Consider the following 17,109-nt stretch of genomic DNA (forward strand, 5'->3'; position numbering starts at 1 on the left):
AGAAAAGGAAAACTCATCAAAGATACACGCTTTAAAAATACTTGAAAAGATGTGAGCTGCACACAAGTGCAAAGAGGGGAGGTCTTCCTCATTAAACGGTGGGTGAAGCTTAACAGAGGAGAGTCGTGCTGGGGGAATCGCAATTCCACGTTAGTAAAAGGGTTTTCTTTCAACACACCATTGACTGTCAGCACAGACGAGAGAAATAGCCCCAGACGAGGACACTCTGTCTCGAGCTTTTCGTCCTAGGTTGTGCTAAAGACACAGAGCAAGCGACAGAAGGACAAAGCTAATTCTCCACAAGGCACTTCCACATTTCTCATCTTAATAAATTGAGAATACGTAATAAAATAAAAAACCTTGGAAGAGAGGTTTTTAAAAAAAGAAGAAAAAGAAAACCGTGAAAGGTAGGTATTGGTATCTCCACCTTAATGATGAGAATTAATTTCAGATAAGAGGCTTCCCCGAGTCACGCAGCCAATGGCAAACCCAGGCAGAGAACTCAAGACTCATTCCCAAGCCGTGTTTCGCCTCGACATCGTCTGTCTCAGTAACTAACTCAAGCTTCCTCTCATCTACTCATTAAAACTTCTTGAGGAGTTCCTGTTGTGGCTTAGTGGTTAATGAACCCGACTAGGATCCGTGAGGATGTGGGTTCGATCCCTGGCCTTGCTCAGTGGGTTAAGGACCCAGCATTGCCCTGAGCTGTGGTGCAGGTCGCAGACGGGGCTGCTGTGGCTGTGGTGCAGGCCGGCGGCTACAGCTCTGATTGGACCCCTCGCCTGGGATCCTCCATAGGCCGCGGGGGCGGCCTGAAGATACCCAAAAAGACGAAAAACAAACACTTACTGAACACCTACTATATTCCAGGAATTATGCCACAGGTTTGAGACAGAAGGATGAATTACACATGACCCTCGCCCCCCGGGAAGGTGTCTCATCAGCAAGGAAATGTGTGAACAAGTAGAAACTGGGCGTCACTGGTTCTTCCCCACATGCACGATTGTAAGAACCAAGTGCCTTGCGAAGCCATCTCCCCAAATCTCCAAGTGCTCCTAACGCCCCCACAAGTCTTATTACTAAATGTCGGCTTGTGCGGATTTGAGAACTAGCGACCAACAGTCCATAGGGTCGTAACAATACTGTTGGACATGCGCGGTACTGACCTGCATAGTCACCTTTTTGAAACACTTGAATCAGATGCTAATTTCACCAGCATCACGGACGGGGGCTTCCTTGAAAATGGGCAAGATCCTGGCCCTGCATTCGCACGCGGCAGGGCCCCTCTGGAGCTCAGGAGTCCTCGCCCTTCCTGACAAGGTATTTGCTCTCCGGTTTACCAGGGACCCCCTTCTCTCATGTCACCGACTTAACCTACGTCATCCATTTACTTTACCTGCCTGGCTATCAGCCCACTTTTCCTCTCCTCCAGCCCTGACCTTCTTGACTGGTCACCACGATACTCAACTCTAACCACGCCCATGATCTGCAGAATTTCCCCAGGAGGATGCGTCGCCAGGAGCCGCCAGGGAAGACGCTGTGGTCGAGTGGAGAGAACATGTTCGTTTGTGAGCCAGGCTTTCAGCAGGGCTGCACAACACCACTGCTTTTGCTGAAAGCTCTCTTCCAAGTTTTTCCTTCCATCCCCCTCAGCCCACCCCTGATTCAAGCACCCATCTGTCCACAGAGACCGAGTGCAAGCATGTATCGCTCAGGGTCTGGTAGAAAAATAGCAGCCACATTAGTGATTCCACAGAGAATTGATAATAGGGAATTGGTGCAACGGGTACAGAGGACCAAAAAGCAAGAGGGGACATCAAAGGAACACAGTAACTGTGGAAAGCAGCCGTCGTCCCCAGCCTGGGGCATGCAGGAGCAATGCCGGGATTCTCACAGCCTAGGAGCTTGGAGGAGAAGAGCCTCAAAGCTGGGACTTGACCTGTGAGGTGGGGGTTGCCCCCTGGCTGCCCCTGGCACCTTGGGATCGGTCATCAGACGTGATACCCGGGAAGTGCTGTTAGCCACACAACAGAGCAAACGGGGGAGGAGGACTCCCTTCCCCCGCTTCTGCATCCCCATCTCCCATGAGTGCAGAGAGGGCAGGAGCCCAACCCAGCATAGCTAAGCGTAGAGGACGCAGATTCGGAGGCAAGGGTGAGAGCTGAGAATCAGCACGAAGGCATCGGGTCCCAATGCCCTGCTTTTAACAGCTGAGGCTGTGCGAGGACGTGTTCTTCTTGGCTTTTCTTCCCTCGAGTTCCGTTTTCTCCCAGAGTGGTTCTGGGTCCCTCATACAAACCCGTTTCTGGAAGATCTACCCACCTCCCAGGGTTATCAGGCGTGTTGACCTCCAAGGCATGAATGGCAAAACACCAGAGTGGTACCCAAATCTTTAGAATGATGTGCAATTACTAATCATCAAAGGTACATACAGTACACAGCAGTGAGAACAAAGAAACAAGGGGTAACATTTGACCCGTGGGACAGTCAGCGGACTCGCAGGGGAGAGAAGAGTCCTGTGGACACAGGCAGCAACCTCGTCCCCTTCCCGTTCTCCCTTCCACTCTACCCTCCGAAGCACTGCTGAGTTGCTGCCTCGCTGGCTTGCACTACCTCGCCCGCGCCTATGCCCAGAATGCTCTCCCGGCCTCGCCCCTTGTCTGCCTCCTCATCCTCATTTTTGTATTTATTCTTTTTAAATTTTACCTTTTTTTTTTTTTTTTTTTTTGCTTTTTAGGACTGCACCCGCAGCACATGGACGTTCCCAGGCTAGGGGCCTAACACCACAGCCACAGCAACACGGGATCTGAACTGTGTCTGCGACCTACACCACAGCTCAAGGCGCCACAGGATCCCTGAACCAATGGGTGAGGCCAGGGATCGAACTCCAACCTCATAGGACACTAGGTGGACTCTTTTCCGCTCGGCCACAATGGGAACTCCCTCATCGTCTTTTAAAACCCTGCTCACACATCACCACCTCAAGGAGTCTGTCCTGAGCCCACCCCTCTCTGGGGCTGTTTCTACGGCTCCCATTGTTATGCAAATCTTGGTTATCATAATCATTTTGCTTCAATTCTGATAACGGATTTTTGAGGAAAGAGCATAAATTTTCACTTTTAACACCACCCATGCTTGATAACTATTGGCCTTCAGCAAAGTTAGGATATTGCGAAGAGTCTGAAAGGCCAAGTCAAGAAGAGTCTGGCTTTTTTTCCTACAAGGAAAAGGCAATCATTCTCACACTCTCTCCTCCCAATGGAGTAATGTTCCTATAAAGCTTTCACTACGGAAAAACGGTGCTCCCTCGGCTGCTCAGTGGTTAATAAATCCAACTAGGAACCGTGAGGTTGTGGGTTCGATCCTTGACCTTGCTCAGTGGGTGAAGGATCCCGCATTGCTGTGGCCCTGGCGTAGGCCAGCGGCTACAGCTCCAATTGGGCCCCTGGCCGAAGAACCTCCATATGCCATGGGAGCGGCCCTAGAAAAGGCAAAAAGACCAAAAAACAAAAACTTTCACTGAGGAAAAAAAAAAGTCGGTCTAAAATGCAAATTATTTATTCATGTGGCTTTCAGAGTCTTTAATAATTTGTTCGACATTACTAAGACATTATTATAATTAAGACAGCATTACATGACACTTTTCTAAAATGCCTTAGGACCACCCTTTATTTCTCTTCTGCATGGCTCTATCCATTCTCACTACTTCCTACCATCACCTCTCAAAAGCCCAGGTACAGCTTTTTTCCCCTTCCCAGCAAAGTCATAGGAACCTTGCTGTTTTCCTTAAAGCCACAAGCCCATCCGCAGCTGCAGGGCCCTCCATGGCTGTCCCAAGTGCAAAGCACTTGCCAGAAGAGACAGGAATGCACACGGGACATCTCTTCACAAGTGAAGCTTCCCCCTGGGCTGCAACTCTCAGGGCCTTAGTGCCCTAAAAGCCTGCGGAAAAACCATATTGAAAAGGGGCTACCAGCAGAAAATGCAAAATGAGGGGAAATTCTGGAAAATGGAGGCAAACACATGGCAATCCACAGATTCAACCCACCCCTATCAAAGTGCCAATAGCATATTTCACAGAACTAGAATAATTTTAAAATTTGTATGGAAACACAAAAGACCCCAAATAACACAAACAACCTTGTAAAAGAACACAGCTGGAGGAATCATGTCCCCTGACTTCAGACAATGCTACAAAGCTACAGCAATCAAAACAGTATGGTCACGACACCGAAACAGACACATGGATCCATGGACTAGACTATGACGCCGACGAAAGAGATCAAAGATGACACAAACAGATGGAAAGACATATCATGCTCTTGGATTGGAAGAGTCATATTATCAAAATGACTATACTACCCAAGGCAGTCTACAGATTCAATGCAATCCCTATCCAATCACCAAGGACATTTTTCACAGAAAATGTTCTACAAGGCTAGAAACCTCATTAAAAATAGAGCTTATCTTTCGCAGTGGTTTCCAGATAGTCTCGGTTTGAGAGTCATTAGATAGGCTTGTGTCACAGGCCCACACCACAGCCACAGCAATGCCAGATCCCAGCCCTGTCTGAATAGATTTTTGTTGTTGTTGTCTTTTGTCTTTTAGGGCTGCACCTGCAGCATATGGAGGTTCCCAGGCTAGGGGTCTAATTGGAGTTACACCTGCCAGCCTACACCACAGCGATAGCAACACTAGATCTGAGCTGTGTCTGCAACCTATACCACAGCTCACGGCCAAGCCGGATCCTCAACCCACTGGGCGAGGCCAGGGATTGAACCCGCAACCTCATGGTTCCTAGTCAGATTCATTAACCACTGAGCCATGACAGGAACTCCTGAATAGACATTTTTCCAAGGAGGAAATGCAGAAGGCCAGTAGGCATGTAAAAAGATTCCCGATGTTTCTAATCACCAGGGAAAGGCCCAGGGCAGTGGGTTAAAGGATCCAGTGTTGCCACAACTGCGGCATAGGTCACAACTGCAGCTCAGATGTGATCCCTGCCCTGGGAGCTCCGTATGCCACTGGTGGCCAAAAAAAGAAAATAAAAAAATTCTAGATGGATTAAAGATCTAAATGTTATTAACTATTAGGAAGTTTTGAACTTCTGGTTGAGGGAGGCCTCCCTAAGCAAGGGGGGGACATATTTTATTTATGTGTTTATTTATTTATCTTTTGCTTTTTAAGGCTGCACTCTCGGCACATGGAGGTTCCCAGGCTAAGGGTCGAATCAGAGCTCTATCTGCTGGCCTACACCACAGCCACAGCCACAGCCACACCAGATCCGAGCTATGTCTGCCACCTATGCCACAGCTCACAACAACGCCAGATCCTTAATCCACTGAGCAAGGCCAGGGATCAAACCTGCATCCTCATGGATGCTAGTCAGGTTCGTTAACCACTGAGCCACAATGGGAACTCTGGGGGAAAGCTTGTTTTTAAAAAGGAATTATATAATATATACAGGTATGGTCCTCGTTGGTTCTCTATTTGGCACTATCTTTTCTTGGGCCTGTTTTATACAGTTTGATTCCAGCAGTTTGAATGTATGTTAACATGTACCTAATTTGCCATCTGGCTCAGATATACTTCTATTGTTACCCTTCAACTCTGTTCTATCTTTCAGTATTTTCTTGGAAACTTTAACATGTTCATTCTGCCACATGAAATACTTAAACTGGCCAGTTCAAAAAACACTGAACTGATGATTAAAACTCTACTCAGTTTGGATGTCAGCTGGGTAGAGATCATCAGACTTAGGATGAAGATTTTCCTATCGCTGAACATGGTACTTTGGATTTTCAAATGCCAGCTGCACACCTCAGGCCAAACTCATCACCTCCCTTTCAAAGACCTGTTTTGATTTTTATGCTCCCTCACTTGGTGATATTTGCACTGCTGCACATGCTTAAACCCAATGTCATTTGCACTCACTCTTTTTCACTTCCCACAACCAAAGGGTCGCCAAGTCCTGCTAATACCTACCTGGAAAGTATCTCTCATACCCTTTCTTCACCCATCTCTAAACTGCTAAGCCAAGTTACCATCTCTTGAATAAACTGTCGTTTATGTCCCTTAATTGGCCTCTGCCTCCAATCTCCAACCCTCCTAAAACCTATTTCTCATGCTGCCTCCAGAACTAGAGTTTTAAAACATAGATGTGACTCCGGCAATCCTTCTGATGGACAGTTTCAGTGTTTCCGATATAACAAAATCAGCCACATTTCATCCTGTCCCAATTTATCTTTCTGGTTCACCCCTCCTTCCAAAACATACGTTCACACACACTCTGTGCTCTAACCATACGGATTTACTTGCGGTCTCCTGGACACCCTGCCTCCTGTGTGTCTTTGAAAATGCTCTGCTCCTCACCGTCCAGCATGGTGGCCACTGGCCGCATGGGGCTCAAGAGCACCTGCAATACGCCTCCTCCACATGGAGGTGAACTGTCAGTGTCAAAGGAGGTTCCCTCAAGTTCAAAGATTTCATCCCAAAGTTAATGGCAAATATCTCAACAATGCTGCATTAAAATTACATGTTGATAAAATTGTGGAAAGTGTAGTAAGAACGATGTAGTGGCTATCAAGGGTTAGATAAAATGTATTAAAATTAATTGTATCTGTTTCCTTTCACCTTTTTTTAATGTGGCTTCTAGAACAGCTATGTTTCCGCACATGGCTCCAACTGTTTTCTATTAGACAGCACTGCATTAATCCATTTCTCCCCTTCTGATAAAACTTACTTGTGCTTAAAATCCTACCTCAGTGGTTAACAAATCCGACTAGCATCATGAGGACACAGATTTGACTCCTGGCCTCACTCAGTGGGTTAAGGATGCAGCACTGCCATGAGCTGTGGTGTAGGTCGCAGACACGGACGGCTCGGATCCTGCGTGGCTGTGGCTGTGGTGTAGGCAGGCAGCTCTAGCTCTGATTCAACTGACCCCTTGCCTGGGAACCTCCACATGCTGCAGGTACGGCCCTAAAAAGACAAAAAAAAAAAAAAATCCTACCTCAGATGTCACCTCCCCTGTGAAGCCTTCCCAGCTACCCCACTCTAGAAAAAAATGATTTCCACCTTTCTCTTAACTTCGGTCACAGCCCTGACCTCAGTAGAATGTGATTGTAAGTCTGTCTTTACCGTTTTTTAATCTTTGCATCAGTTGATTCCTTACTCTCCAAATAGGCTCAGTGCTCAATCAACATGTGCTCATTAACTGGGAGGAATAAATAGTTCTATCAAAAACTGACACTAAGGATAATCACCAAAAATAATCACAAGACTTACCCCTGGGCTCACTGCACACAGGACAGCAAAGGAAAATGTTTCACGTAATTCCAATAAGAGAAAGTTTTTGGTTTGTCAGGAAACCAAACATTTTCCTAGCACTACCTCGAGGAGGGATTTATTGCCTGAAACCTTATATGAGCCACTGAGCCGCACAGTACGTCGGGTCTTTAATCAGGAGTCGACAGATAATACAGAAAACTTCCATATATGGCCATTTCTTATATGAAGGAACACTGCAAGCCGACAGCAAGTATTATAGCTCTGCAGAAAGCAAGCATTTTATAGACTAGGGTAAGTCAGTTCAAATGAAGCTCCCTGGTGATCTCATTTGATAAAAAGAATCCAGAAAATACAGTTGGGTTTTTTAAAATCCACTCTCATAATCTTTCAATTGGAACGTCAATTATAATTTATTAAAATTATTGATATTGTTGGGTTCATATGGCTTATCACAGTCTTTGATTTCCATTTACGCTATGTGTTTTCTTGTTCCTTTATTCATTTCTTTTATTCCTTTGAATTGTTTTTATTACTCCACTTTTTGCTGTATTAGCTTTTTAGTTAGGTATTCTTTGATCTTTCCTTTAGTGATTATCCTACTATTAGATACAATTTATAATTGTATTAAAATCTATGGTGTTGAACAAAGAAAATATTTAAACAAAAAGGACATAAAATTCAATGAAAATGGGTAGCAAAGGATATAATATATACTAACCAGAAGAAAGCTACTGCAGCAGTATTGATATCATATAAATATGATCTTAAGACAAAAGCATTACATCATGACAAAGAAACAATTCACCTAAAGAAACAATGAGCCTGAACCTGCAGTTAGTTAACAACTGGGCTAGAATAGATGTTGAAAAATTGACAAAAATATAATAAGAAATTATAAATCCATAATCAGAGTGGATGATTTTCACATCCCTCTCTCAGCAATTTATAGATAAAGCAAACACAAAGTAGTAAGAATATTAAGGATTTCTCAAAATAAGGAAGAAGCATGGTCTAATGGAAATATATAGTCGTATATGTATTATATAAATATATATTCATATGTATATGAATCCTGAACACAGTTTTAGAAACACATGAAATACTTAGAAAATCTGACCTTATACTAAGTCACAAAGAAAATCTCAATACGAACCCCTAAATCAGCGTAATACCACATGGCCTACTCACAAGCCATTCAAAACAGAACATAGTAACGACACGGTAACTTCCCAAAATACCCACCGATTTTAAAGTGTAATTGTAAGATGTCTGTGAATCGAGAAGTCAAATGGAAATTGGAAAACATTTTAAGATGGAATAACATGAAAATATTATATATGAAAACCTATGGAGTTCCCGTCGTGGCGCAGTGGTTAACGAATCCGACTAGGAACCATGAGGTTGCGGGTTCGGTGCCTGCCCTTGCTCAGTGGGTTAACGATCCGGCGTTGCAGTGAGCTGTGGTGTGGGTTGCAGACGCGGCTCGGATCCCGAGTTGCTGTGGCTCTGGCGTAGGCCGGGGGCTACAGCTCCGATTAGACCCCTAGCCTGGGAACCTCCGTATGCCACGGGAGTGGCCCAAAGAAATAGCAAAAAGACAAAAAAAAAACCAAAAAACCTATAACATGCAGCTAAAGTGGTACTTAGCAAGTTGCCCACACTGTTCAAGGCACAGAGTAGAAAAGACAAATGACTGAAAATAAATGCTTTTAACATAGGAAATGGGAAAAAAGCCACAAAAAAGAAGTTTTGGCCAAAAGAAAAGCCAAAAAAAGTACACAAAAGGAAATAATAATAATTTGTTAAAATAAGAAACAAAGAAATACTAGAGTATTTCAATAAAACTTAAAGAGAGAATTACTAGAGAATCACACATACACACATACAAACCAAAAACCAGTCATTTTTGAAAAGGTAACAAAACAAAAAATGCCTCACAAGTTTGATCAGGGGACCAAAAAAAAAAAAGCACAGTTATATTAGGAATTTAAAAAAGGGATTCGATAGACTTTTTTATAATTACATGTATTAGTTTTAACCCTTTTAGTTATAAAAGATCAAAAACCCATCATAAAATGACAAATAAATATTGAATTTAGTGGCTCATATTATAAAATCCAGAGCTAGGTATGGCTTTAGGTAGAGATTCACGCAGAGTTTAAATTACACTTTCATGACCCAAATTTAACCCTATTTCTCTCTTTCAATTCCATTCTCCTCCATGTTAGATTCCTTATTATCAGACTCTCCCCTCACGGCAGCACCGCGAGAGCCAGGACCCTTGTAACAACATTCTGGAGCCCAGGTGGAAGGATCCCATTCCCAGCGTGTCAGTCGAAGCGTCATTGCATTTTATTGGTTCTGACTGGCTCCGGAGCCCATCCCTAACCCAGTACCTGCAGCCCAGGGAACAGGATTCTCTGGTTGGCTGAGCTGGAATCACTGCATCTCTGCTGGAGTAGCAGCATGAAGGGTAGCACATTCACCAACATCAAGGCGCAGTCAGAGGAGATCGGTGAATGGCTGTTCTGGGGCAAAAAAAAAAAAAAAAAAGAAAGAAAGAAATACACCAGGATTTCAGGTTGTATTTTAAATGGGACTTCAACCCTACGAGCCCACCAAGATGAGTTAACTGCCAAATAGCCTTCCATAGAACAAAGAAAAGTTCATCTGTTGCATGGAATGATTCTGTACTATCCAATGCACCTCAAAGCTACAGCCAGAGGTGACTGTTCGGTTTTGCGAGAATATGGTGTTACCATATTTTCTTTTTTTTTTTTTGTCTTTTTTTTAGGGTGGCATCCCTGGCATATGAATGGTTCCCAGGATAAGGGTCAAATAGGAGTTGTGGCCGCTGGCCTGCACCACAGCCCCAGCAACCAAGCCACATCTGTGACCTACACCACAACTCATGGCAACGCCGGATCCTTAACCCACTGAGCCGAAGCCAGGGTCAAACCTGCGTCCTCATGGATGCTAATCCGATTCGTTTCCACTGAGCCATGACGAGAACTCCATAGACCTGTCCTTTTTGACAGGTATTAGCCAACCGATTCAACAACTTCTCAATGTGAAGTCCTAAATCACTGAGCTTCTTTCAAGGAGGTCTTTAATACACCAAATATCTTGAGTTAAAAATACCCCAGGAGGAGTTCCTGCTGTGGCTCAGGGGGTTACAAACCTGACTAGTATCCTTGAGAATCCAAGTTTGATCCCTGGCCTCACAAGTTGGTTAAGATCCGGTGATACCTCAAGCTATGGTGTAGTTTGCAGATGAGGCTTAAATCTGGTGTTGCTGTGGCTGCAGTGTAGGTTGGCAGCTGCAGCTCTTGATATGGCCCCAGCCTGGGAACTTCCATATGCTGCAGGTTCACGCCACCCTAAAAAGAAAAAAAAAAAACAAAAACACAAAACACCCCCAGGATTTTCTGTTGTGGCTCAGTGGGTTAAGAACCCAATACGGTGTCCATGAGGAGGCAGGTTTGATCCCTGGCCTTGCTTAGTGGGTTAAGGATCCAGCAACCCCCAGCATGGGAACTTCCATATGCTGCATGTGCAGTTGTAAAAAGAAAAAAAAAAAAAACAACAAAACACCCCACTGCTCTGTTTAAAGTTTGTTCTTTGTTCATTATTTAAGAAATACCAAGTGCTGGCTAGGTATTTTGTTTGCTGCTAAGGAAATAAGCACAAACATCAAAGATCACCAATCCCTGCCCTCAGGGAGCTGACAGTAGTCAGCCTAACAGTAGAAAAATTTTCAACTGCTACCTTGATGTATAATTGTTCAAGAGCATGAGTTAATTTTATACCCTTTTTAGAGGATTTTGCACAGCAGATTTCACGGGTCATTAATCTAGCCTAGCAAGGAAAGCATTTGGCTCTCGTGGAAACGTTCTCTGGGCACTTGGGAATGTGTCCCTAGCATTGCGACGGGGCTTAAGGTGAAAGGACAAGGGACATTGGAACAATGTGTCCAGCCTGTAACCGCGACCCCATTCCCTGCCCGACTCCAATCTGGGGGACGTGTAAGCATGGGTGGTTTTGTAGGAAGAGAGCAAAGTCTAACGCAAGAAGAAAGGATCTGAAGCATAAAAAGAGGAAGAGAAAGGCAAGAGCAGCGGGGGTGAGGGGTGAATGGTTGATACAGGCCGTTTGTACCTTCTGGTGGCAAGTAAATACTAGTCCATTGCTTGTTGTCAGCACTTATTGAGAGTTCTGGGAAAGCTGCCTTCTCTGAATGATTCAGTGACTTTATTTCAAATGATCTTCACAACTTCGAACAAAACCACTCTTGACTCAAGACCCAGGAAACAAATTTTATGCCATCTTAACTCCATTAGGGCAAAGAATAACTCATTCCACATAAAATCTCATGTTATATTCATGTCCCACCTCTCAGCTAAAACAGTTCAGTTTAGATTTTGCCTACATACTTGGCTAACAAGAAAACATTATCTGACTGCAAAACAGAAAGAAAAATCAAAATGCAGATTCAAATGGGTGGAAGCAATGCATTTCCAAACAACGAGAATAATTATGTATATGCTACAAGTAATCGAGTCTTCCAATAATGAGGGCGGTGACAGATGTAAACCACTGCCACCCGTACACAACAGAACCTCTTTTGAATAAAGACAATGGCATATACAATTTACATTTACTGCTGAATGAAAATGTCCCAAAAGGCATTTCTCATCAAGAAATCAAAGAGCCGCAGGCCCATGTTAGGAGTCAAGTTTGAATAGCTCACCAAATGAAAAACATTTAGAAAGTCTGCTTACAATTATTTGAAAGTCAGGAGAAAAAAATCGGGAAAACTGGTTCAGTGTGTGGTACCCAGTCGGACAGCTTTCCACCTGCCCGGCTCTGCCGCATCCGGAAATGGAGCTGATCAAGTCCCCCTTTTGCAGAAAATCTGTCCGTGTTTCCCTTGGAAACACCAAAGTTCTGACGATGCCTTCTACGTTCCTACTAGATGTGGCCTTGCTTCTCTACCTCGTCTCAGGTAATTCCGTCCCAGACCACGGTCCTCCAGCTGTGCTGGCTTCCAGCTGCCTCCAAACCCCAGTCAGGTGTCTACCACTCCAGGGCTTTTGCATTGGTCCTCGCCTTCGATTAGAATCCTCTCCTCTCAAGTCTCAACAAGGCTCCCCCAGTCCTTGAAGCCTGTTGCAGGGCGGCCGATCCTGACGTCTTCCTTAAAATTACAAATCTCCTCCCACTTTCACGATGTCCTCCTCTGCTTGCTTTCTTTCCATAACACTGTTCATGTGAGCACCACAAAGGCAGGTTTTTGTTTTGTTTTGAAATGGCTGTACCCAAGACTTATGGAAGTTCCCAGGCCAGGGACTGAGTCTGAGCCACAGCTGTGGCAACACCAGATCTTTTAACCCACTGCCTGGGGCCAGAGATCGAACCGGCACCCCAGCAGCCCCCCAATCCACTGCAATCGGATTCCTAACCCACTGAGCCACAGGGCTATCTCCAAGGCATTTTTGTGTTTTGTTTCCTACTTTTCCGTGCCCAGCATTTTTGTGTTTTGTTTCCTACTTTTCCATGCCTGGCCCAGAGTAAGTACTCGGTGAAAGTGTTGAATGAATGAATGATTGAATGTCGGTGCCTGAAAACGGGGCTGCCAGCACAGTTAGAGTTCCAGTTAACCATCGTCTGAGTAAAATCAGCCCCATCAAAAAATCTTACCTCCAAGCACTGTACTATTAGAATCTGGCTTCTCTTGAAAGCAGAGCCTGAAACAAAGTCAGGTATGCAGGTATTTTACTTGCCAAATGATTCCAGGCAGCAGGCATGAGGGACAAAGAAGAGTGAAATAATAAGAGTTCATGAAATGGCAACAGAAGAAAGTCAATACACAGGACTAATTGCTAAGGGGGGGGGGGGGCGGCAATAGCCTCAAAGCTGCAGTATAAGCAGGAAGCTAGAAAAGGTGACATCCAAGACCGAGGCCAATAAACTTGTAGGGTCCAGACTGGAGAAAAGAGCGGGTGCGACTGAGGCTGGACAGGGTCACAAAGCCAGGAAGGCAGTGGAGACCGAGGGGTTCTTACCATCCGATTTTAGGGGTGGCGCAATTGCCCCGAAAGACCTGATGGTCAGGGCTGTGGCCCCAAGGGCGAGTCGTCCGTGCATTTGCACAGGGCTCTGCACTTGCTTTCACACTCTGCTCTGCTGTCTTCAAATTCTTTTTTCTTTGTTTTGGTCTTTTTAGGGCCACACCTGCTGCATGTGGAAGTTCCCAGGCTAAGGGTTGAATCAGAGCTTCAGCTGCCAGCCTACACAGAGCCACAGCAATGCAGGATATGAACTGTGTCTGCAACTGACCCTGCAGCTTATGGCAATGCTGCATCTTCACGGGTACTGGTCAGGTTTGTTTACAATGAGCCGTGACAGGAACTCCAAATTCTTACTATTTTTAAACTTGTGCTCTGTAACAAAGTCTGGCGGGACAATGGAGCAGAGGCATGAGAAGAGGAGTTACTTGCAAGCAGTGGCAGCCCCCACCCACAAGGGCTCAGAGCCCTGGGCACCGCTGGCAGAGGCAGGCAGAGCCATCTTGGGCCCTTCCTGGGGAGACCCAGGGCCTGAAGCGGCGGCTGGGCTGAGACCTGGGCCTGGACGGGCAATGTAAGAGCCACAGCAGCCGCCTAAGTGGTAGCAGCGGAAGAGATGAAAGCCACGGGGTGAAGATGCGCCTTTGGTCAATAGCCGCAAAATAAAACATGCTGTTGAATGCAAGAATGCACACGGGAAAATACGTCAGTACCTACTATAAACATTTTGTTCTATCGGCAAAAGTAGAGTTAAATACACAAAGTCAGGTGAAATGGCATACTGGAGAGCTAACTTAAATATAAACCAAGAGGTATTATAGATAATTGAGGACTCTGATGAGAGAGTAGACAGTGTTTTCAAGCAAAAAGAAACTCCTAAGGAGTTCCCATTGTGTACAGCGTAAACAAGTCCATGAGGATGCAGGTTCAATCCCCGACCTCGCTCAGTGGGTCGGGAATCGGGCATTCCCATGGGCTATGGTGTAGGATGCAGAGCTCGGATCCCACGTTGCTATGGCTGTGGTGCAGGCCAGCAGCTGTAGCTCCGATTCAACCCATAGCCTGGGAACTTTCATATGGAAAAAAAAGAAAAAGGGAGCTCCTAAGATCTAAGATTCAAGGAATTTTTGTAGGGACACAGATGGAAAGAAGCTGGGAGCCGACACCTAAGTAAGGAATACGGATGCTTATTTTGCTCAAATATTAAAATGCTAGCTGGCTGGCCACCGCCGTCACTCTCTGGTCATGTCAACAGGCAGCAAGCAAGCTTGGCAGGCAAAGTGGAATGGAGTTAGGGTTCTGGGTCTGCCACTAATTATCTACATGACACGGGGCAATTGCAGCCTCTCCTTTTCCTAGTCTCAAAACTGGAGGAACTGTAGATAAGATAATCTTCCCACTCGACTGTAGTGATAACATATGTGAAAGTGCTTTGGAAAAAGAAAAAGGCGTAGTCAGAGCCTTCAATTATACATTCCAGCTCAGAGTTGTTTTATATCAAAAAAAAAAAAAAAAGAATGTTCCCCTGTGAGTTAAGAAAGACTGTAATTTCAGTGGCGTGTGCATCAGCCCTAAGCACTCTCCTTAAGTATTCCCGAAAAAGCGTCTATCAAATGCTGAATAACGCCAGTAATAACCGAGTTATCTTCCTCAAATCTCCCCTCACCTGGTCTCAGTCACAATAAACAGCGAACACAGAAAGAGCTGGCCAGTGGAAAAGTGCAGTGGTGATCAACTCTGGAGTCCAAAATAAATACCAAATCGTTTAAAAATAGCTGCATGATTTCGTAAACACTAAAATACAAACAGAAAACTGTTCAAGTTATTTGAGTAAATTGTGATACACATGATAAAAATATCCTGAATTTTAAAATCAGACAGGAACTTTCCCAAGTTCTCTCTTCAGTCTTTTATTTTTTGTCTTTTTAGGGCAGCACCCAAGGCATATGGAGGTTCCCAGGCTAAGGCCACAGCCACAGCAACACCGGATCCTTAACCCACTGAGCAAGGCCAGGGATCGAACCCGAAACCTCATGGATACTAGTTGGGTTCATTAACTACTGAGCCATGACAGGAATTCCTCTCTCTTCAACCTTTAGCTAAGAGTCCGCTGGAGAATCTGTAGAATCTCAATGGAGCTGTGGAATCATTAAGTTTCCGGGTCGAAGTTATGTAGCCTTGTATTTCTGTCTTCAAAGATTCTATTTAATCGTTTGTTAAACAGGATAGGAGTTTCTCTCCTGCCCTTGCACAGTGCTTTTACTTTTTATTTATTTTTGCTTTTTTAGGGCCACCCCCGAGGCATATGGAGGTTCCCATGCTAGGGGTCGAATCGGAGCTGTAGCTGCTGGTCTACACCACAGCCATAGCACTCGGGTTCCATGCCGCTTCTGAGACCTACACCACAGCTCATGGCAATGCCGAATCCTTAACCCAATGAGCGAGGCAAGGGATTGAACCTGCGTCCTCATGGATGCTCGACAGATTCGTTTCTGCTGAGCCACAACGGGAACTCCTGCACGGTGCTTTTAAAGGACCAAATGTGAAAATGTCTTGAAAACTACAAGGATGTTTACAGGGAGACAGATTTATCTTCCAGTTTTCATTCTGGTCCGAGGCTCTAGAATTCCATCTGGAAAAAGCCCAAGACGGTGAGCAGAGGTGAATCTCAAGATCCTTCACTGAAGAACACCATCCGTAAGAAGAGGACAGAAGGCAGAGCTCCCGTCGTGGCGCAGTGGTTAACGAATCCAACTAGGAACCACGAGGTTGCGGGTTCGGTCCCTGCCCTTGCTCAGTGGGTTAAGGATCTGGCGTTGCCGTGAGCTGTGGTGTAGGTTGCAGACGCGGCTCGGATCCCACGTTGCTGTGGCTCTGGCGTAGGCCAGTGGCTACAGCTCCGACTGGACCCCTAGCCTGGGAACCTCCATATGCCGCAGGAGCGGCCCAAAGAAATAGCAAAAAAAAAAAAAAGAAGAGGACAGAAGGCACTTTCATGGACTTCCTTAGAAATGAAGCAGAAAGGAACTACAAGGAACGAACAGGTAATCTTGACGCAACCAGCTTCCGGTTTCCAGGAATCTTTCCATCTGCCCCAAAATTAACAAGTGTTATATTGCTGAGGGGCGGGGGGTGGGGGGGGGGAAATACATCAGGAGTTGGGGATTAACAGATCTACGCTTCTATATGTAAAACGGATAAACAGGAAGGACCTGCTGCATAGTTCAGGAAACTACACTCGCTATCCCGAGATAACCTCTAACAAACAGAATCCGAAGCATATGTAATTGAGAAACTTTGCTGGTCACCTGAAACCAACACAACACTGTCAGTCAACTACACGCCCATTAAAAACACTATACATTAAAAAATGAAGAAAGCTACTCCAAAAAAAGAAGTGCTATATCCCATACATGAAACAGATTTATAACATGTCTGAATATATTTATTCAAATAAAACATCTCCCTCAAAATAGTCACACTTATGTTTTTCAAAACAGACAACTCCTCTCTTCCCCAGTTCAAAACCGTTTTAGATTTACCACGTCGTACAAAGGGGGGCACATCCAGCCGTATTTTTATCCCCACCAGCTATCAAATCCTAGGATGTTAAAAATGAGTTCTCATCACTTCTTCCTTTTCACCCTTGGGCAGCCCCCGCTGTGCTGACGACACAAGGAGCTAAGGTCAACTGTCCTTTTTGATTATAACTTTAATTACATGGAAACAAGAGTTTGCCATTAACAAACGT

At 45.0% G+C, this 17,109-nt stretch overlaps 1 protein-coding gene across 1 annotated transcript in view; it reads right to left on the reverse strand.

The window, feature by feature from the left end:
• Positions 1–9,669: 9,669 nt before the first annotated feature.
• The window catches only part of ZDHHC17 (zinc finger DHHC-type palmitoyltransferase 17), a 147,795-nt gene continuing 140,355 nt past the window's right edge, over positions 9,670–17,109 (reverse strand). Inside the window, exon 18 of the mRNA XM_047788381.1 lies at positions 9,670–9,818. The gene's annotated coding sequence lies outside the window, so the exon portion shown is untranslated. The remainder of the gene's footprint in view (positions 9,819–17,109) is intronic.

The sequence above is a fragment of the Phacochoerus africanus genome, chromosome 7 (genome assembly GCF_016906955.1).
Source record: "Phacochoerus africanus isolate WHEZ1 chromosome 7, ROS_Pafr_v1, whole genome shotgun sequence".
Classification (NCBI taxonomy): Eukaryota; Metazoa; Chordata; class Mammalia; order Artiodactyla; family Suidae; genus Phacochoerus; species Phacochoerus africanus.